Raw genomic sequence first — 19,636 nt, 5'->3', positions numbered from 1 at the left:
GATTGAAAACCAAAGGGGATATTCAGAAAGAAAGTGAAAACAAATGCACAAGTGATGGTGTAGTGCAACAAGAACACTTTCCGAGGTGGCATGTATGCATATGCATCATCTCTACTGTAGTCTGTTTCCAGCATAGACCTTCAACAGTAACAGGAGAGATCAGGCCCACAGTGCTTACCATTAGCACATCCTACGTTAACACTTTAGAGTCCTTTTTTTTTTTCTCTCAAAGAGTTGGACAAACGCAAAGCACATTATCCATTCCAGACATAGCATTTTACAGTTAAAGTTAGTAAAATCAATGCACTGCAGTCATCCCACCGCTACACTCTATTCAACTTCTACACAGACATTTGGGTGTGCTGTGGTTGTGGTTCACGTGTTTACCTTTAGGCTTTTCCGTTTTATGCCACTCATGAAACATCCTCCTGACTTCATCATCAGCTCTGATACTTCTACTGACTGAAGATCGGCCTGCAGTACAAGTGTAATTTTTATAACACAACAAGAGTAGAAATATAAATATTACTGACTTGAGTCATTCTTTATTGTGTACAGAAAGATAGATTAACACTAGTACACTTTGACATCACTTTGTGCACAACAAACAACGCAAACACAAAGACCAATAGCTCAGAGTCAGGTGTCCAATGCATGCCATTAATTATCATCATTTATTACCTGTTACTTCTCATCTTAAGTTAACGGGCCGTCTCTTTCGCCATCATCATGACGGACGGTGCTGTTAAGTCACAGTCATTTGCATTGCGCAGATTGAGTGAGTCCCCTTCCTGTATTGAATTAAAAGCAATGTATCACCAAGATGCAGGAGAAGTACACATTTCTTGTTTGCCAGAAGAGGAAAATTAGTAATTACTAGTGTGTTCTGTAGAAAGTTGATTAGTGGCAGTGCACAATTACATCAATTCATGCGCAACACACCACAAAATCTACATCATTCAGTCTGCTATTCTGCGGCCAATGCATGGCATCAATCATTACCTGTTGCATCTCATCTTGTTAACGCTGCAGGCCATCTCTTTCGCCATCATCATGATGGACGGTGCTGTTAAGTCACAGTCATTTGCATTGCGCAGATTGAGTGAGTCCCCTTCCTGTATTGAATTAAAAGCAATGTATCACCAAGATGCAGGAGAGAAGTACACATTTCTTGTTTGCCAGAAGGGGAAAATTAGTAATTACTAGTGTGTTCTGTAGAAAGTTGATTAGTGGCAGTGCACAATTACATCAATTCATGCGCAACACACCACAAAATCTACATCATTCAGTCTGCTATTCTGCGGCCAATGCATGGCATCAATCATTACCTGTTGCATCTCATCTCGTTAACGCTGCAGGCCGTCTCTTTCGCCATCATCATGATGGACGGTGCTGTTAAGTCACAGTCATTTGCATTGCGCAGATTGAGTGAGTCCCCTTCCTGTATTGAATTAAAAGCAATGTATCACCAAGATGCAGGAGAAGTACACATTTCTTGTTTGCCAGAAGAGGAAAATTAGTGTGTTCTGTAGAATGTTGATTAGTGGCAGTGCACAATTACATCAATTCATTCATGCGCAACACACACAACAAAATCTACATCACTCAGTCTGCTTTTCTGCGGACAATGCATGGCATCAATCATTACCTGTTGCATCTTATTTTCAGTTAATGTCCAGTCTCTCTCGGCTCTGAAGGAGGATAGCTATAGAAGTCATCAGATTCATGGTCCACTTGTTTTGGAAGGACGAGGAAAGTTTGAATTTGTTGTTACCATCATCCAATCATCATTCATGAGGGAAATGGAATTGACCAGGAGATGCAGAATGATCGAGCGGAGGAGCTGGATTCTGAGGACTGTAGTGTCAAATGGCAGACACCTGAAACTTGTATCTTAAATTAGAAGATTAGAAGACGGTGATAATGCATTGGTTGCGATTCACAAGTTTATAACCGGAACAACAGACACAAACAAAGGGGGAAAAAAGGGAGGAAGGCAGTAAGTGCGAGCCTAATTGTCAGGGAAGTATAGCTCGTCCTCAAACTCTGGGGGATCTTCCAGTAGTAGGTAATCATCTGACACAATACTTCCGTCACCTGAGCCGCTGTCCTCATCTTCCTCTGTTGATTCATGCATTGTGTAATTCGGTGGTATGAAGTGCTGATTCATTTTGATCATTGTTAACCTCTCCACGTTTTTGGGAGATAGACTGGTCCTTCTCAAGGTTACAATGGAACCTGCAGCACTGAAAACACGTTCGGAAGAGACACTTGCGACAGGGCAAGCCAGATAGCTTATCGCCAGCCTGCTGAGCTGTGGCCATTCAGACCTTTTCCTATGCCAATACTGCACTGGGTTTTGATCAACGTACACCTCTGTTGGGTCGTCCAGATAGGCCTGGACCATCCGCTCAATGTTCAGGGTTGCTGCTGGTAAGCTTTTGTGCTGTTTTTTCTGTGCATCAGCACTGTGCTTAAGGCCCATCTTTACATACCAATCTGATAATGATTGTACTCGGCCGAATGATCCAGTTATTGTTTTTGTAGTCGATGGTGATGGTGAGTGTTGCGATTGTGAGCCAACCGCACTGCCCTCAGCCGACGAAGTTGCACTTGATTCTGCATGGCCTGCTTCAGTATCAGTACTTGTTGTGGGTTGATGTGGCGGGCTTTTAATTAGCAGCCCTTCGTTTTCAAACTTGATGGCTGCTTCAGCTATACAACTTTTGTAGCGGGCAACATCAGTGTCGGAAAAAGAACGGAATAGTCCTAATTTTGCACGTGGATCCAGAATTGTGGCACAAATGTAATGTTCTTGTGACAAAATTTTATTTTGTATCCTTACATTTTCTGATAAGCGCCTGGATAAGCTCTCCACCAAGTCATGGGCTTGCCTTCTGTCCTCTACACCTTTGTAGGATTCAGACACATTATTCAGCTCATGCTCTAGCATTTGCAACAATGGGATAGCTTGGCCCATTGTACAGTCCTCCTTGCTGACTTCATGTGTGAAGACCTCAAAAGGAGACAGCATCTCAGTGAGGCATTGAATTAGGGTCCATTGCTCCCTCTGAAGGGTCATGCCTTTAACACTAGCATCACTGCTTCTGTACCAGACATAATCATTGAGTGACCTGTGCTGTTCGTACAGACGATCAAGCATGTAATACGATGAGTTCCAACGTGTTGCCACCTCCTGGATGAGTGCCTTGACTGGCATCCTACGGTCACGTTGGATGATCCTCAGCTGCTTCCGAGCTTTAAAAGAATGGCTGAAATGAGTGCATATTCTTCGGCAGATGGACAGTAAATTGCTTACTATGGGTTCTTTTTTCAGAAAGTCTTGCACTATAATGTTTATGCAGTGTGCCAAACACGGAACCCTGAAATAGGAACCAAGTTCCATGGCCTTAAGTACATTACTGCCATTGTCTGTGGCAACAAAACCAATACCAAGCCCTCTGGGCTGCAGCCATTCCAAAACCTTGGTGCGAAACTCTTCTAAAATGTTTTCAGCCGTATGAGATTTCTCCATGGCGAACATGGCTACAGTTGCATGTTTCCGAGTACCTTCAAAAATCGCAGCTGTGTCAACAACACCTCGTGCAGATAGTTGATCTTTAACCCCCACAAAAGAGATCCAGTGTGCAGTGATACACATGTAATCTGTGGCTTGGCAACTGGTCCACATGTCTGTTGTCAGGTGGATATTGTGCACAGCACTCTTCTGCAAAGCTTGTCCAACCAATTCCAGCACATCATGATGTAGTGCCGGAACAGCAATTCTTGCGAAATAGGACCGGCTTGGAACTTTCCATTTCGGGCAGATGGCAGACACAAATTCAAGGAAACCCACCCCTTCCACAAATGAAAAAGGAAGAAGGTCCAGCGCTAACATTTTAGCCAGCTTCGCATTGTACAATCGTGCCGTTGGGTGGTTGCGTTGGAACTGCCCCTCCAACCTAAACATGCTGTCAATGGTAGGCTGGCTTACTTTCCTTAGTGGTGCCATTAACCCACTAAGGTTCAACGACACAGATTGTCTCATTGAGGTACTCGCCGGTCGCCTTGGTGTCTCACCCACACTCTGAGTATGGCTCTTACTGCGGTGCCACTCTGATGTTACTGAGGAGGATGTGGGCGTTACCACTGCAGTGACTGCACTACTGGAGACAAGGCTAGAAATGCCTCCCTGTTCTTCACCTGCCACCACAATAATATCGCTCCCTGATTCCTGACCAACTTCAAAGGGTTTAGTTTTCCTACTTTCTTTTAACTTAAGTAGGTGATCCTCCCACACAATAGTGTGGTGTATTCTGAGATGACTTGCTTGTCCTCCGGTACCATAGTTTGTACCAAGCTTACCACGCCGAACACCTTGCCGACAAATTGCGCATATAGCAACGTTCTCCTCCTTGGCGCTAACAGAAAAGAAGTCCCAAACTGGGGAGGAGAACTTTCTGGCACTGCTGGATGTGCCACTTTCAACACCAGATGAACTTGAGGGGGTGCTTGAAAATATGTGACCCTGTCCACCTACACTGTGACTTTTACTACCACTTCCTACTGAGGTGGTTGAGCTGGATGTAGGTCCCTGCCGGGCCTTGGAAAATATGGCAGCTGGAGGTAGTGGTGGTGTAACCTGTGTTGGTGAGATCCGTGCTACATCCCGCTCAGTAGCAGCCTTTCTGGATAGGGTTAGAATGTCGGTCTCCAATCCCTTTGGGGCGGGAGTAATGTGCGTGATGACTGGCTCGTCTTCATCAACATCATCACCCCCCTCTTCTACATCTACCTCCATAACTCTAAGTTTTTCTGGGACCTTCCTTTTCAGAAGCAATGTCTTGTGGCGTACTTCACTCTCAGACCGAGCTGGTGGGACCCAAGTGTCATCACGATCATCAGAAGCGGGGCTTGAAGAAGAAGATGATGGACTAAGCCTCCTTTTCCTTGCTGGTGGTCTGGAAGACAATAGATGTTCTGAAACAGTGGTTTGACTTCGCTCCGCTTTGTCTGCAGGAAGCTCGATTTCCTGAAATGCCCCTACGTCAGGAGCAACAACTACTATGGTGGGCTGTTGTGGCGGCTGCTGCTGTTCTGGTTGCGGCTGCTGCTGCTGTTCTGGTTGCGGCGGCTGCTGCTGCTGTTCTGGTTGCGGCGGCTGCTGCTGCTGTTCTGGTTGCGGCGGCTGCTGCTGCTGCTGTTCTGGTTGCGGCGGCTGCTGCTGCTGTTCTGGTTGCGGCGGCTGCTGCTGCTGTTCTGGTTGCGGCGGCTGCTGCTGCTGTTCTGGTTGCGGCGGCTGCTGCTGCTGTTCTGGTTGCGGCGGCTGCTGCTGTTCTGGTTGCGGCGGCTGCTGCTGCTGTTCTTGTTGCGGCGGCTGCTGCTGCTGTTCTTGTTGCGGCGGCTGCTGCTGCTGTTCTTGTTGCGGCGGCTGCACACTGATCTGCTGAGTTTGCGCCTGCGTTGAACTTGATTGTGTACTACTTTGCGGTAATGACATTTCTTCAACATCGCTGCCCGTTAGTAGACTGGCTACCTCTGCGACAGTAAAGCCCTTGGGCCTAGGTTGGTGGGGTTGCTGGACCGCTGTGCTGCTCCCAGCTTGGTTCCCGGACAACGCTTTGGTGCCAAAAAAAACCTTGGCCGGCACACCACCAGTCGTGGTTAATGGCACTTCCTTTTTCTGTTCCTTCTTCTCACCAGCAACTTTCTTGGTACTGGACCTGGTACCTTTCTTTGGGGCCATCTTATTCCGACGTCAGGCAGGAGGCAGATGCACAACAAGTTCTGGTCACACGTGGGCGTGATGCGCAGCAGGACTTCTGTCTGTCTGGCAGTACAACGGGTAGCCAGGTGATGCCGATGACACCTCCTACTCTGTCTTTTGTGCACCTAAAAGCAAAGAAGACAGGAGAAGAACATCAGTGAAATGTTGCATTTGTTTTTGTGGTTCAGTTACTTAGTACTGTACTAGTGCAAACAAAAGATAGTCTAGCCATTTATGAATTTTTTTTAACTAGAGCTATGTTATACTACTAGTACTGTGTACAGCCACACTACACTCTCAGGAAGGTGATGTCTAAAAATTCAACGGATCACATAGAAAACACTTGATCAATAAAGCTGTGGCTACCTGCTCTGGTAGCAGTGGATGAAAGCAGGCCTGCTGGCAGACAAGGCCAGGCAAGCTTGCAGGCCTAGGCCTCAAAATGGCCACCAGCCACATGGCGAGCCCCAACAACATCAGCAAGGCCACCCCAAAAAACACACTTCCCCAACTCAATCCAATGCCATCCATGCCCTAAATGATGTCTAAATTCAACAGAGCACACAGAAAACAGTAGATTACTAAAGCTGTGGCTACCTGCTCTGGTAGCAGTGGATGAAAGCAGGCCTGCTGGCAGACAAGGCCAGGCAAGCTTGCAGGCCTAGGCCTCAAAATGGCCACCAGCCACATGGCCAGGCCCAACAACATCAGCAAGGCCACCCCAAAAAACACACTTCCCCAACTCAATCCAATGCCATCCATGCCCTAAATGATGTCTAAATTCAACAGAGCACACAGAAAACAGTAGATTACTAAAGCTGTGGCTACCTGCTCTGGTAGCAGTGGATGAAAGCAGGCCTGCTGGCAGACAAGGCCAGGCAAGCTTGCAGGCCTAGGCCTCAAAATGGCCACCAGCCACATGGCCAGGCCCAACAACATCAGCAAGGCCACCCCAAAAAACACACTTCCCCAACTCAATCCAATGCCATCCATGCCCTAAATGATGTCTAAATTCAACAGAGCAAACAGAAAACAGTAGATTACTAAAGCTGTGGCTACCTGCTCTGGTAGCAGTGGATGAAAGCAGGCCTGTTGGCAGACAAGGCCAGGCAAGCTTGCAGGCCTAGGCCTCAAAATGGCCACCAGCCACATGGCGAGCCCCAACAACATCAGCAAGGCCACCCCAAAAAACACACTTCCCCAACTCAATCCAATGCCATCCATGCCCTAAATGATGTCTAAATTCAACAGAGCAAACAGAAAACAGTAGATTACTAAAGCTGTGGCTACCTGCTCTGGTAGCAGTGGATGAAAGCAGGCCTGTTGGCAGACAAGGCCAGGCAAGCTTGCAGGCCTAGGCCTCAAAATGGCCACCAGCCACATGGCCAGGCCCAACAACATCAGCAAGGCCACCCCAAAAAACACACTTCCCCAACTCAATCCAATGCCATCCATGCCCAAAATGATGTCTAAATTCAACAGAGCACACAGAAAACAGTAGATTACTAAAGCTGTGGCTACCTGCTCTGGTAGCAGTGGATGAAAGCAGGCCTGCTGGCAGACAAGGCCAGGCAAGCTTGCAGGCCTAGGCCTCAAAATGGCCACCAGCCACATGGCGAGCCCCAACAACATCAGCAAGGCCACCCCAAAAAACACACTTCCCCAACTCAATCCAATGCCATCCATGCCCTAAATGATGTCTAAATTCAACAGAGCACACAGAAAACAGTAGATTACTAAAGCTGTGGCTACCTGCTCTGGTAGCAGTGGATGAAAGCAGGCCTGCTGGCAGACAAGGCCAGGCAAGCTTGCAGGCCTAGGCCTCAAAATGGCCACCAGCCACATGGCCAGGCCCAACAACATCAGCAAGGCCACCCCAAAAAACACACTTCCCCAACTCAATCCAATGCCATCCATGCCCTAAATGATGTCTAAATTCAACAGAGCACACAGAAAACAGTAGATTACTAAAGCTGTGGCTACCTGCTCTGGTAGCAGTGGATGAAAGCAGGCCTGCTGGCAGACAAGGCCAGGCAAGCTTGCAGGCCTAGGCCTCAAAATGGCCACCAGCCACATGGCCAGGCCCAACAACATCAGCAAGGCCACCCCAAAAAACACACTTCCCCAACTCAATCCAATGCCATCCATGCCCTAAATGATGTCTAAATTCAACAGAGCAAACAGAAAACAGTAGATTACTAAAGCTGTGGCTACCTGCTCTGGTAGCAGTGGATGAAAGCAGGCCTGTTGGCAGACAAGGCCAGGCAAGCTTGCAGGCCTAGGCCTCAAAATGGCCACCAGCCACATGGCGAGCCCCAACAACATCAGCAAGGCCACCCCAAAAAACACACTTCCCCAACTCAATCCAATGCCATCCATGCCCTAAATGATGTCTAAATTCAACAGAGCAAACAGAAAACAGTAGATTACTAAAGCTGTGGCTACCTGCTCTGGTAGCAGTGGATGAAAGCAGGCCTGTTGGCAGACAAGGCCAGGCAAGCTTGCAGGCCTAGGCCTCAAAATGGCCACCAGCCACATGGCCAGGCCCAACAACATCAGCAAGGCCACCCCAAAAAACACACTTCCCCAACTCAATCCAATGCCATCCATGCCCAAAATGATGTCTAAATTCAACAGAGCACACAGAAAACAGTAGATTACTAAAGCTGTGGCTACCTGCTCTGGTAGCAGTGGATGAAAGCAGGCCTGTTGGCAGACAAGGCCAGGCAAGCTTGCAGGCCTAGGCCTCAAAATGGCCACCAGCCACATGGCGAGCCCCAACAACATCAGCAAGGCCACCCCAAAAAACACACTTCCCCAACTCAATCCAATGCCATCCATGCCCTAAATGATGTCTAAATTCAACAGAGCACACAGAAAACAGTAGATTACTAAAGCTGTGGCTACCTGCTCTGGTAGCAGTGGATGAAAGCAGGCCTGCTGGCAGACAAGGCCAGGCAAGCTTGCAGGCCTAGGCCTCAAAATGGCCACCAGCCACATGGCCAGGCCCAACAACATCAGCAAGGCCACCCCAAAAAACACACTTCCCTAACTCAATCCAATGCCATCCATGCCCAAAATGATGTCTAAATTCAACAGAGCACACAGAAAACAGTAGATTACTAAAGCTGTGGCTACCTGCTCTGGTAGCAGTGGATGAAAGCAGGCCTGTTGGCAGACAAGGCCAGGCAAGCTTGCAGGCCTAGGCCTCAAAATGGCCACCAGCCACATGGCGAGCCCCAACAACATCAGCAAGGCCACCCCAAAAAACACACTTCCCCAACTCAATCCAATGCCATCCATGCCCTAAATGATGTCTAAATTCAACAGAGCACACAGAAAACAGTAGATTACTAAAGCTGTGGCTACCTGCTCTGGTAGCAGTGGATGAAAGCAGGCCTGCTGGCAGACAAGGCCAGGCAAGCTTGCAGGCCTAGGCCTCAAAATGGCCACCAGCCACATGGCCAGGCCCAACAACATCAGCAAGGCCACCCCAAAAAACACACTTCCCCAACTCAATCCAATGCCATCCATGCCCAAAATGATGTCTAAATTCAACAGAGCACACAGAAAACAGTAGATTACTAAAGCTGTGGCTACCTGCTCTGGTAGCAGTGGATGAAAGCAGGCCTGTTGGCAGACAAGGCCAGGCAAGCTTGCAGGCCTAGGCCTCAAAATGGCCACCAGCCACATGGCGAGCCCCAACAACATCAGCAAGGCCACCCCAAAATACACTCTTCCCCAACTCAATCTAATGCCATCCATGCCCTAAATGATGTCTAAATTCAACAGAGCACACAGAAAACAGTAGATTACTAAAGCTGTGGCTACCTGCTCTGGTAGCAGTGGATGAAAGCAGGCCTGCTGGCAGACAAGGCCAGGCAAGCTTGCAGGCCTAGGCCTCAAAATGGCCACCAGCCACATGTCCAGGCCCAACAACATCAGCAAGGCCACCCCAAAAAACACACTTCCCCAACTCAATCCAATGCCATCCATGCCCTAAATGTGATTGAAAATGAAATATATTCAAAAAACAAAAGGAACAGTTGCTTCATCATGCACACACACACCCATGAGGCCATGCCCATGGCTAGCTCGGGCCTACTACTACAACCCACAAAATTAAAATAAATTAAAAAAAAAAAAAGGAATGATGATAATTAATTATCAAAAATAAATTGTAGTTACACAACAACTGCAATGCCCACAATCAAACACAACAACCACTTACTTGTAAAATATCCTATTCCAAAAATCCTGAAATCCAATTGCAATGATGCAGCAGACAAAAAGAGGGATCTTTCCAGCTCCAAATCCAAAGGCAGAATGAGCAGGAGATGGACAAAGCACTGGGAGGAGCCTGCTGGACAGGAACAGGAAGTTGGAGAATCTGTGTCACTTCCTCCCTCTCTCCACCTTGTAAAAAAAAAATGACTCCTTGCACAAAAAAGGAAAGCCAAATGTGAATGTAAGGAGTTCTTTTCATCCAAAATCAGTATTTGCAGATGGTTTCATGCTGCTAGAGCCGATATTCCTCTCCAAATTGTAAATTTTACGTTGTTGAGTTCTCCAGCTTCACATTACTTCCGCCGGCGTGTCGAAAACGATATGATCGCGTTCTCTTCTTTGTCCCTGTCGCGTTGGATATGACGTGTTCGCGGTCTCTTTCTCCTGTTCGCGTTCGATTTCATGTGCCCGCGTCCTCATTCTCTGGCTCGCGATGTAGAATGACATGTTCGAGATCTCAATCTTCTCATACTCGCGCGGTGCATGATCGCGAGAAGAAAGACGTGATCGCGCGACAAATGACGTGATCGCGTGAAAAATGACTTGAATGCGGCCGCGAACTCTCGCGAGACAGCGCAAAATGGCTACCAAAATCCAACATCTCGTGGAGAACGCGACCGGGTCAAGAAAACTTGTCGGAGAACGCAGGGATTCAGGTAAGGCGATCGCGCGCACGCGAGAATGTATTGTTTTACAGCGCGAGCAAGAAAAAAATTATCGCTAAGCTGCGGAATGCGGAAATTTTGACGCTTTCCGCGGAACGCGAGAATGCCAAAATATCGCAATTTCAGCGAACGGAACGGAATTTTGGCCCAGGCCTAGAAATCATTGCTAGACTCACTATCACTATCTTCGCCTGTACTCCCTATGTTTCCTGTCTTATCCTCCTCCTTCTTTGCCTTCTTTTTTCCAGGTTCTGGACTCGTCAATGTGGGATATAGTCTGTTTCCATCTATTATATCAATTCTCCATCGCCGTTGTTTTACATCCCATCTAGCATTGACAAACTTACGTACTGCCTTTCGGACCTTTTCCTGATATTTTTCCCTTTGTCTAACATGTGCTTCCTACTGTGCGGGTATACGGAACGGCTTCCTTTCGTGCAATACCCTTCTCAAATTTTCAATGATTCTCAAATTAAATGTGCAATAGCATGGAAAGATCAATGCACCTTTTTTTTCTGTGATCTTATTCCATTGACTCAGTCAAATATATATGTGAAGGCCCACATTTATAGGCATATAATGACCTGGCGTTTATTCGAGTGGCACCTCTTCCCCCTTTCGAGCAATCAAATTTCGTATAGCCTTAAATAATTACATTTTTCAACAATAATATCAACAATCACTAATAAAATTTCATTTCACCCTAGGAAATAATTTCTTTACCCACAATTCTCGCTTGGCATCAACAACCAATACCAGCGTGGCACTCTATGACATATCAATCAATAGCAGTGCAACACTAATGCCAACTGTGCAATCCCAGTGAGCAAACTATGATGTACTTCTCAATCCTCACAATGCCTCCCCCTCCCTTACAATTTTTCTTGAGTGTTGCAATACAAGCATAACAACAGACCTAAAGCAAATTCAACAAACTTTGTCTGCTCCATTAGGGAATCAATAGTATTCAATCACATAAAAAATGGTCCAAAGCATCACTTTCAGCCTACTCTGACTCACACTCGAGTGAAACCACAACGAGTGGGGAATTACTCGGATTAGTGTATCTTAACCTACGTGCAAAAGAATCCACCACATCAACCACACCTTACGAAGGTGAATGTCCTTATTTCAACTGTGCCATCTACGGTACCTAACAACAAGCACCACAAAACTTGGCAGACAATTACAACACAGTGTTTTCTACAATGATAACTTATTACTATCCCGCCTGATAACCACATCAACTTCTTTGCATAAAATGCTTCTACATCCACACAACAGTACAAAACATTATCACATCACACCAGTCAATCTCCACACAACACCACAAGCCAGACATAAGCAATTGCAACACGAGACCTATTGATATTCACTCCTCCACTGATACAACTCCCTTCTGAACTGCTGGAACTCTGCCGATCCTCCGATGCGAGACATGAGCTTTACAGGCTTGGACTGGATTTGGGCAAGACTGGGCTCTCATATGGACACAGTAACTCCCTCTATCACAATAACAAAACAGTTTGATAAGTTACCATCTGAGAGCAAGCAACAATCTCTCATCTGATGGATCTTTTTAAGTTGACGGAAATGCAAAGGATGATAGCAATATTAAAATAATTCAATCTTCATGACGTCCATTTGGTGACACACTAAGGACCAAGAATCGGTGACTGAATTTAAGGAAATGTATTTTCAATTAATAGTCAATCCAATATATATGCATAGCAGGAGAATATTAAAAAGATACAAGATTACAGCAGGCAAGCTGAAATATCACAATTGGTTTAGTCTCACTCTCAAAAGGATAAGATACAAATTGATCACACCAATATAGAAACTAAGAATTAGAAATTGGTGTTCCTGACAGAAACTCCTATTTTCTCTCTCAAACATGAATAAGTTTATAAATCATAGAGTTGAGATTCCAAGGCACAGATTCTCAAAGAATCACAGAACGCAGCGCAGCAGCCAACAATGGTTCACTGAGTTGCTTGACAGGAAGGGAGCAGGAGAGCGCCATATTTAAAGAGATATGGCTATCTCCTCCCCTCTCCCTAGCGCCAGTGCTGATTTCAGCTGCCGTGCCCCAGGCACACACCTTAGCGCCATAGTGGTCGGGTGCGTGCCTGAGTCTACCATAGGTTTTGCACAGGAAGTATACCCTTCCTAAACATAATACTATGGCTAGACAAGTTTAAAACCTTCTCCTACTTTGCATGTGTGTTGTACAGTGCAGCACACATGCAAAGTTAGAAAAAGAAGGAGAAATTCAAACATTTCTCCTTTTGACGCCTGCTTTTCAGCGGCGTTAATTTCTGGTGATAAACCCTGTCTACTTATGCAAGTATATACAGTTTCCCATAAAAACTCATGTCTGGTTGCATAGGAATGCCCATGTACCACCCATATAACACCTCCTTGATGCAAAGTAAAGCAAAGCAGCATTATGTGCTGCTTTGTGTTACTTTTCAATACAAACCAACCCAAATGCAATTTGTGTTGGGTTGTCAATCCCCCAATTTTTTGTTGCAGTTTAGCATTAAAAAAAGGAATGCTAACCTGATGCTACACCTTTGTGAATCTTGGCCCAAGTCTAGAATAAGGATGGTTCATTGAATACGGTCTCAAGGAAATATGAAAGTGCAAGAAGGTGTCAGCATAGTGAAGACTCCAGCAGAAGTCTTTCAGAATTGGAATAATTGTTTAGCCTGAAACTTTACACTTACAGGAATAAAGGAAGCAGAGCGGTACCTACCCCTCAAAGTCTAAAGGAATCTGCTCTCTTCTAACAGTTTATACCATAATTAAAATGAACCAAAACTTCTGCAACAGGAGTATTGTTGTAATTTATGCTTTGCAAATATTATATTTTATCACTTTTCCACCTCCACCTCCTCCTATTACTTTACCTTTTCCCTTCTCTCTGTTTCCCTGCTCTTGTTATGACTTGGTACTTACCAACATTCCATCAACAATTGTAATGTCAGTTAAGACTCTATTTGAGAGATGCTTACTGAACAGCTGATGCGGCACAGAGACTGTTGCTATGATTTTGAATAAAGTACTCTTTTAATTAAATTGCAGAGCTCTAATACTTTGTATTATTGACGATGATCTGTTGCACAGGGGACAGGACCACAGCCTCTTTCCCAGTTACTTTTAGTATTGTCACCAATGTATTTAGAGGCTAGCAGTTCCTACATGAGCCATTTTCTAAGTGAGCCACTTCGATGTTACGAAACTGCAACTGTACCAGACCTCATCGGCTTTAAACCTCTGGACTCCATATTTGTTTTGTGGACCATGACTCAAAGGTGAGGAGCAGAAGGGGGGTGGATGGGTCTCAAGCTGCGACCCAGAATTGTCAGCTGGCCATTGATCCAGCGGTAATTTCACGGTAATTTCTCAATGCAAAACCTCATTTACCTCTAGTTTACCGCTTTAAAGGTGATGGACCTTTGCCACCGTGTATCACCTTCAGGAGACGTTACATAAACATGGAATATCAAAATGCAATTATTATTTAAGTCAATAAAGAGGGTTGTGAGTATTTTTAAAGGGTTTTTATTTTCTAGTTAAAAGTTAAGGTCTCTGACCCTTTATTCATTAGTCAAATATCAATCAGGTTACAGAATTGAAAATAGGAAAAATAGAATTAATACAGAACATATTACAGACTGAATACTAGGGGTGGGCGGAATTTGCATAGCCGCGCTACGCAAAGGTCTGCGAAACGGTAAAAAATCTCAGCGAGCATGCAGAAATTCTGCGAACACGCGGAATTGCTTGTTCGCGGTGCTTTTTTCCTGTTCACGAACGCTGTTTGCGTGCCCGGGGGGAAATATCTCGCGAACACGCATTTTGAGAACGCGAACAAGCAAACAGTTCTGCGAAGCCGCGGAATGCCGAATTTTGGGCAATTCCGCGTTCTCCGCGGAACACGAAATTACCCAAATTCCGCAAATTCTGCAAGTGGAACGGAATTTACCACCAAGGCCTACTAAATACAAGGCATTCCTTAAAGGAAGGGAATGAGGCATTAAATGTCAGTCAGAATTCTTTAAAGAATTTAGGAAAATATAATTCAAGAGTGAGTTTTGCAAGGGGTTTCAATAATTAATAATTGGCAAAAATCTCCCATAAAGAAAAATAAATGCATAAGACAAATAAATCTTTTCAAAACTAGTTAGTCAAAGGATAAACTTAGAGGGGCCCCTTCCCAACCTCTGCCAACCTTTTAATGGTGGGGTCCCCACCATGAAAACGTTGTCATAAAGACACCATCGCCATTGATCACCGCTTTCCCCACCACTGTCTAATTGGGATCCAGGATCCTGGCGGTCTTGCATCCAGATTGTGGTGATCTGACCACCAACCTCGTTGGACCACCAAGGAGGCAGTGGTCAGACTGCCACCGCATGTGTGGCAGGCTTGAGACCGCCGTACTCATAATCACTCCCTAAGTCTATCATGCAGTTGTAAGTCGCACAAACCTTGCTGGTTTGCTTTTTTGCCAGTCTTGTATATGTGCTGACAGGCGCAGCTTAAGATAAATGAAGCCACCACTGCAACACGTGTTATTATACTGGAAATTTTAGCCTGTCACGTTGATGGGCACAGCTTGGTGGGGAGCAGTGCAGTTTATATTTATCAACACTGTAATGTTGAAGCAGTCATTGTGGGAAGTATAGCCTGCCACGCTGACAGGCACAGCTTTGTGAGGAAGCAGTGCAGATTAATCCTAAAGCACTGTGATGTTGAAACGGTTGTTGTGTTGTGAAAAGAAAGTATCTGCCTTATTGCCTCCTACACCGGCGTTTATCCCTACATTAGAATTGTGGCAATTCTCTTCCACAATGGCGTGGTACACATTGTTGTGTTTCTTTATTTTTGCAGCAGCACGCGGACCGTGTACTTAGTGCTCTTGAGGAACTCACTATGCTACGAGCCCTATTTACCCACTGCATCACTCTAGGCTCAATTTTGACGTCATGGAGCAGATGACACTGGGAGCCCCTTCTCATGAATCAGAGGATGTCGAACATGCTGACTGGCACATCAGAGATACCAGAAGCCTGTAATGCTGACAAGCACAGCTGAGGATAAAGTCAATGCTACACAGTTGGCCATAATGTCTTCACTGGAAAATCTCCGAACTGGATACTTTCTACTTTCTGCTTCCTGTCATAACCTTCCCCAAGGCCTCTGAAAGGCAGATGGAAAATTAGTCACATGTTTCAGCTGATTTTAGACTCTGTAAAAATCATCTGTTGTAGGAGTTAAGGTTAGCAATGTGTGACAAGGAAAAAACATATATTGTATTATATTGTTTGGGTCACAGTTTTGCATTGTCTTACTCTGGCGAGCAGTACTCACTATGGCCAGTACAAATATGGCTTGGCCTCCTCCATTTTTAGATAAGGTGAGGGAGACAATTATACCCTGGAAAGAGTGGGAGAAATTGTTTATGTCATACCGTATAGGGATAGGAGGAGAAAAATTCTCATCTCAGGGGAAGCAACATATATTGTTTCACAATCTTGGTGTCCAAGTATGGAAAGTGTATGAAAACTTCGCAGATTCAGAGACTGAAGATGAGGATGAGGATGTTCAGCAATATGTATACCAAATCATTCTTCATAAATTGGAAAAACCTTTTGGTCAAAAGATAAACGTAGTTTTAGAGAGACATACATTTTTTTGTAGCGTTCATGTGAAAAATGAGAAGGCAAAACGTTACATTGCAGCACTGAGATGGTTGGCCAATATGCGTAAGTTTGGTCCGTTAGGTGATTCCCTGATCAGAGACCAGTTAGTTTAGTATACAAACAACTCAAAAATTCAAAAAAAGAACACTAACAGGAAATCCAGATTTGAAAGTTGCCTTAGAGATTGCTAAAGATAGATCACACAGCAGAATGCATAAAAGAGATGAAGCAAAGTAGCATATCAGACACTGTTCATGTAGCAAAAATCCGATCTGGTATTGAAGAACAATTAGGAAAGGAAGGAGAAGAGAAAAAACTCACTGAGTCTCCTTTCAAAAAGAAAACAGAGGATGACAAAGGGGGGAGGATCAAGTGTTACCACTAAGAAAACTGCAACCACCTAGCCAATATCCCCAGAGGCCCTGCATGTTCTATTGTATGCAGATAAGAAGGGGCATTATGCAAGAGTGTGCAGAAATCTAAAGGAAGAGAAATTATTTTTACATTTTTTGAAGAAGCAGGAGAAGGGGCAAGCAAGTATGTGTTCCAGATTGTGGGTAATATGGTGAATAAGGAGAACAATTATCCTGCTTGTAATATATTTTTAAATGGTATAAAATTGATGGTTTACACTGACTCGTGATCTCCATATACGTTAATTGATTATAATGAGTTCCTTAGGAAATTTCAAGGTAAGAGTTACTTCAGTCAATCAGAAGACATTGACCCGGGGGATACAATCAGTACTCTAGCCCCTAGATCGTACAACTTTGGGAAAATGTACTTGACAAAAAAGGGGTCCAGCCATCTTCACTAGGCACATCAGAGAGACCCCCATAGTGTACAACCTGTCTTCGCAGTTGACGATGGGGAAGAAAGGAAACATTTGTGCAACAAATTCCCTGAGCTATTCATGGAAGAATTAGCCCATTAAAATAATTTCCAGCAAAAATTAAAGCAATAGACAATACTGTACTGGTGATACACAAGGTTAGACCAATACCACATTTGATGCAGGAACCTATTCAGGAAGAGTTAAATAAGTTAGTTAAACAAGGCATCATTGAACCATTGAGAGTGCTCTATGCATTGCTCCAATTGTAGTCACCCAAATGTCTGGAGAGAGGGGTTACGACTATGCATCGACTTCCGAGACCTAAATGCAAACATCTGGGTGGATAGATGTGCACTTCCCTGTATAAATGAGATTATGAGGGTCATTAGGATGGCGGGCAGACTATTGTGTCCGCCCGCCTTCCTGTCGGAGAATGGGACCGCCTGCCATCGGTGCGGGGGTCTCCTTGCAGACATTAGGATGCGCCCACCACACTGGCGGATGCCTCCTGCATTCCTAACATTGCGGCGGGCGGTACTCTCAGCACAGCCCGCCGCAATGTCAGGAAGGCTTGTCATGCAGTTCCATGCACAACCTGGCAGGCACCGCGCGGTGCCTGCCATGTTGTGCATGGAACTGCAAATGGTACCCCCCCCCCCATGTGCACCCCCCACCCCTCAGAATCCCTGGGGGCCCGCTACGGGTCCCCAATGGCAAAAACCGCCTACCTTACCGTGGCAGCGTTGCCGCCACGGAAAGGCACATCCCCGCATTTATGCTAATATGGATGGCAGTGTCTCCCTGACACCGACACCATGTTAGCTGTTTTTCTATCCGGTCAACTCTGCGATCGGGCGGAAAACCGGCGGACGGTCTTTCTGTCCGCCGGGTTCCCCCCGCCATGGTAATGTGGCGGGGGGAATTTTGAAGTGGGTGGTGGTTTTTAGTGGGCGGATCACCACCGCCATACGGGCGGTGGTGATCCACCCGCTATCCAAATGAGCCCCTATGAGTGCAATAGTTGAAACTAGACACTTTAGTGTTTTAGATCTCTCTTCTGTGTACCACCAAATAGAGGTACACCCAACTCTAAATCACTAACATCATTCATAGCACCCTTTGGGGCATTCAGATACTGCATATTGCTGATTGGCCTTGTGTCGGCGGCTGTAGTTTTTCAAAGAGTTGTGTAGAAAAACGTATTATGCTTCCATTATGACATTCTGATTTATGAGGCCTCGGAAGGGCACCACAATAATACTTTAAGGGAAGTGTTAAGGGCACTTAAGAAAGTAGTTTTAACCATTAGGAAAGATAAATGTCAAATTGGTGTGGTATCTGTTGACTACTTGGTTCATACAATCCCTAAAAATGGAATCAAAACCAAGTTAGATTTGATAAAGGGTGTAAGGGGAGCACCCCCTTCCATGATCAAAGAGGAATTGAAATCCTTTTTTGGGTTAGGTGAATACATGACAAAGTTTGTAAAAAACTTTGCGGATCTCACAGTGCCTTTGAGATGTTTATTTAAAAAAAGGAATTCAGTTTGATTGGAATTCAGCATGCCAAAATTCTTTTGAAGATTAAAAAAAAATCCAATAGTGATGCACCATCATTAGGGAACTTTGGAACACAACAAAAAACCATATTGACCACTGATGCCAGTGGTAAAGGGATTGGCGCGTCCATATCACAATAGGGCAAAGAAAAAATGGTGACTTTTGCTTCAAGAGCATTTACGGACTCGGAATGCAACTGCTCCGCGGTTGAACGGGAATCCCTAGCATGTGTTTGGGCTATAGCCCATTTCAAATTTTTCTTATGGAAATTGCCATTTTCAGTTTGCACTGACCACAAGCCCCTTGTATTTATCTTTTCATCTAAAGGGAGGAAGAACACAACTCCCCGCATTGCGAAATGGCACAGAGGCTTAGAGGGATACAATTTCAAAATTGAGTATGTCCCAGTCACAAAAAAACATATTAGTTGATTGGTTAGCTAGATTACTGTGCAAAGGGGAAGGTGTGGTAGTAACAATGTTATGGATTCTATTTTATTAGTTGAAATTCCAGGGATCACTATGGAGGAGTGGGAATCAAGCATGGATAAAGATCTATCTTTCAGACAAGTAAAGGAAAAGATTGTCCAGGGTTGGCCTACTAAACCTGGTAACCTAGATGATGACCTTAAGGACTTTTGGGCTGCACGTCAAAAGTTGAGCATTGTTAATAACAAAATCAGGAGAGGTAATAGACTGGTGCTCCTCATAGTCCAATGGGACAGGAAAGCTGAGTTAGCCCATGAAGGCCATTTAGGGGGAGTCTTACTAAATCCACGTACTGGTTCAGTAGGATGGAAAACATGGCAG

This window comes from Triturus cristatus, chromosome 10 (assembly GCF_964204655.1).
Source record: "Triturus cristatus chromosome 10, aTriCri1.1, whole genome shotgun sequence".
Classification (NCBI taxonomy): Eukaryota; Metazoa; Chordata; class Amphibia; order Caudata; family Salamandridae; genus Triturus; species Triturus cristatus.
This window is presented reverse-complemented; position numbering follows the sequence as displayed.